The sequence below is a fragment of the Zingiber officinale genome, chromosome 4B (genome assembly GCF_018446385.1).
Source record: "Zingiber officinale cultivar Zhangliang chromosome 4B, Zo_v1.1, whole genome shotgun sequence".
NCBI lineage: Eukaryota > Viridiplantae > Streptophyta > Magnoliopsida > Zingiberales > Zingiberaceae > Zingiber > Zingiber officinale.
In genome coordinates this window covers 84,771,845-84,775,908 of record NC_055993.1, presented here as the reverse complement: position 1 = coordinate 84,775,908, position 4,064 = coordinate 84,771,845, and positions in this window count along the sequence as shown.

Genomic DNA, 4,064 nt, shown 5'->3' with positions numbered 1-4,064 from the left:
GAATGTTTTAAATTTTTAATTGGCATAATTAATTCAAGAGATTAAAGAAATGTCAAGTTGGGCTTTGGCATTTTCTTGGAGCATTTAGAGGGCAATCTAGGTTTAACATTTTAAGTTAAAACAAGGGGAAATAGCTAAGTGGTTAAGGATACTTAGATAAGAAATTTAGGTATATTTTATTTATACTAAACCTTGCCATGTTTGGTTGCCCATTATATGCCATGACATCATGTTTTATTTGTGCATTCATGACTTATTATGAAAAACTCAAAAATATCATGTCATGACATACATACATCATGTAGTTATAGGAAATTTTCTTCTGAAAATTATTTCTTTTTGATGTATGCCATAACATTATCATGCATTATGTTATTCCCTTAAAATTAAGGACAAATGGCAGGTATCATCAAGTGGTATACCAAATGACATCCTAGGTGGATGGTCAATATCCACAAGATGCCTAGATAAATATGCATGAACCCTAGGTTAGGGCAAAACCAAAATTAACATCTCACAAAGACCTATAAGATGACTTGTATGTGTTTTATGCACAATAGATACAAGTGAGATGTTAGGAAGACGAACAAAACTCAACATGCTGAGTTAGTGCATTTCCTTGAGTTTTAAGTTCATCAAAACACATAGTTATGTGTTTTCCCATCATTGGGAAAGCTAATGTACAAGTCATGTGTATTAAAACCAAGGAACATGGTGGGATATTGGTTTTGAAAATATTTTTAAAATGCTTTTGGAAAACCTTGGTGAAGGCTATCTTTTGATAGTAATCATCATTGAATAGTTAGACACAAACTTGAAGAAAACACTAAAGTTTTTGCAAGTTTTCAAGTTTGTGTCAATCTTTGAAAATATGAAGTATTTTCTTAGAAAATTATTTTTCCATGATAAAGTATACCCTAAATAATGTCTACACAAATTTTTACGATTTTTGGAATTTTGTAGATTTTTCTAGGGGTTTATGAAATTCACTGAAAGTGAATTTCAGAAATATCAGGGCTTCAATCGATCACCCGATCGATTGGAGTGCCTCAATCGATCAGTGGATCGATTGAGAAGGCATTTTCCGCGAGCAGAAGCTCACTGGATCGATCAGTCGATCGATCCAGGAAGCCTGAATTGATCAGTGAATTGATTCAGCATGGTCCAATCGATTGGAACCCAACTCCAATCGATCCAAGTTGCTGATTTTGGCTGGGAAAGCCTAATTTCAGCACTTTTGAACCATGTTTAGTCTAGGGAACCTTTTCCAACCCTCTAAATACATTTGTATACATAAAAAGGGTGTTTTCATGTTGAAAACAAGGATGGATTGGCTAAGTGAGACTAAGAAGAAGTTTAGGCTGAGGTTGTTTCAAATTTTGAATATTTGAATCTCGAAACTTCTAATTTTGGGTTTCCTAAAGGTTTAGAGATTCCAAGTCATTGTTGGTGCAATGACAGAAGTTACCACCATGTCTTTAGGGGGAGTTACTCACTAAGGGCATGAAACCTATTTTTCATGAACCTTGGAAGGTGGTTAACCTTCTTTTAAAAATATGCTCAAGGTTGAGCGTTGGAACTTTAATGGGGAGTGCATATCCTCATTGTTCAAGTGGTTACAAGTTGTGACATGTTCAAAATGCTCAAGGATGGACATTTGACTACATTGGGGAGAATGTAGATTTTAGGATAAATGAAGGGTATGAGACCTTTTTTATCGTGTTGATCACAACAAGTGAAGTTGTGAACAACGATGAGCAACTCTTCAGGGGGAGAGTCTCAAAGGGGAGAGTTATTCAACAAGTTAAGTTGTTGATGTGTGCCCATAGATGGGGGCATGTTTGTGATGTGAGCCAATAGGGGGAGAATGTATGGTTAAGTTAGGTCTTCATTACCTAAAGGGGGAGTTTGCCCTCTAGAAAAGGAGGAGAATGAAGGAAACCATCATTCATATATTGGCATGAAGGGAGTTGAGGCTATGGGATTAGTCTAATGTCCTAACTCAACATGTGGTATTGTCAAACATCAAAAAGGGGGAGATTGTTGGTGCAATATCCATCAGGTCAAGGTTGACCTAGTTGACCAAGCTTGAGTCTTGGTCATGGTTTCGATGTTTGACAATATAAGTAGACACATGGACAATGTAGGTGCAGTTGTCTATGTGGGAAGAGTCTGATCAGGGACTGATCAGTGTGGATGAAGAAGAGTCAAGTAGGTCAAAGTTGACTGGATACTTGACGAGGAAAGTCCTAGTGAGTGAAGTTAGGTGAAAGTCCTGGTGAGTGAAGCCAGGCAGTTGGAAAATTCTAGTGAGTGAAGCTAGGCAGTATGAAAGTCCTAGTGAGTGAAGCTAGGCAGTATGAAAGTCCTGGTGAGTGAAGCCAGGCAGAAGAGAAAGTCCTAGTGAGTGAAGCTAGGCAGTATGAAAGTCCTGGTGAGTGAACCCAGGCAAGGGAAATCCAGATGGGTCAAGGTTGACCAGACATTTGGTGAAAAGTCCAAGTAGGTCAAAGGGATTGATCGGATACTTGGCAAAAGGAAGAAAAGACCAAGTAGGTCAAAGGGATTGACCGGATACTTGGCAAGAAGAAAAAAGTCCAAGTGGGTTAAAGAGATTGACCGGACACTTGGTGAGAGAGTCCTAGCTGGTCAAGGGTGACCGGATGCTAGGTTTTATGTACCAACAAGTCATGGTTGACCGGATGTTGGTTTGGGAGGCTTGGGACTTGGTTTTGGGTAAAAACCAAGAGCTGAATCAATCAGTGGATTGATCAGTGGATCGATCAGTGGATCGATCCAGGCTTTTTCCAGCGAACAGAAAGCCTCTGGATCGATCAGTGGATCGATCCAGGCTTTTCCCAGCGAACAGAAAGCCTCCGGATCGATCAGTAGATCGATCCAGAGGTCTCAATCGATCAGTGGATCGATTGGGACGCTGCTGCTTCGTGCGATAAGCACTGGATCGATCCGTGGATCGATCCAGACATTTTTTCAGAGCACAGAGGTGCTCTGGATCGATCTGTGGATCGATCCAAAGCCTCCCCAATCGATTGGGAGTAATCCAATCGATTGGGATTCGACCGTTGGCGTCGTTTATAGCTGTTGGCGTGCGATTCCTTCAGCAGAACTTCACCGATTCATTCCAGATTCATCACAGCTCCTCCCCAGCACTCTCTAAGCTCCTCACCGCCAGTTCTTGAATGTTCTTGGAGGTTCATCCAAGTCAAGAGGCGAGTTGCAACGAGAAGAAGAATAAGCTAGGGTTTTTACTGCATCTCTTGTAAGCTTTTGCTTATTCTTTACTACCCTTTCTTCTACTTGTATTGAGAGTCTTGTAGGGCTTCTCTGCCTTCGGTAGTTACCGAAAAGGAGTGTTTATTAGTGGAGGTGTGTGTGTGCGTGCGTGGATCCTTGGACTAGTCACCTCTTGTGAGGTGGATACCAAGTAAAATCCTATTGTTAGCATTGTTGTAGTTTGTTTCTTTGTATTCCGCTGCGCATCACTTGAAGAAACAAGCAATGAAGCACGACGAGCACACGCGAAGCTATTCCCCCCCCCCCCCCCCTCTAGCTACTTTTCGGTCCTAATAGAGAAGAGAGCAAAAGGGAAAAGAGAGAGGAGAGGGAGGGCCGACCACTTGAGAACACCAAGCCAAAGAATAAGAATTGTGTCTCATGAAGTCTCCTCACCCCTTCTTTTATATTAGTTGCCCAAGGCAAATAAAGGAAGAATTTTTATAAAAATTAAAATCTTCCTCTAATTTTTCCTTTTTCCTTTTTATTTTTCCTTTTCTTTCCTCTTGATTGAATCAATCACCAAATCATTGATTTGGTTTAATCCTATTGGTCAGCCCCTTGCTTAGGCACCAAGCAAGGTGGCCGGCCACCCCATCAAGAAAAAGGAAATATATTTTTTAAAAGTTTATAAGAAGAAATCCTCTTATAAAATTTACAAACTCTCTTTCCTAAAGCGGATGTTAAAAAGGAAAGATTTTAAAAATTAAAACCATGTTTTAAAATTTAAAACTTCTCTTCAAAAATTTCCTTTTTTTAACATGAATAGA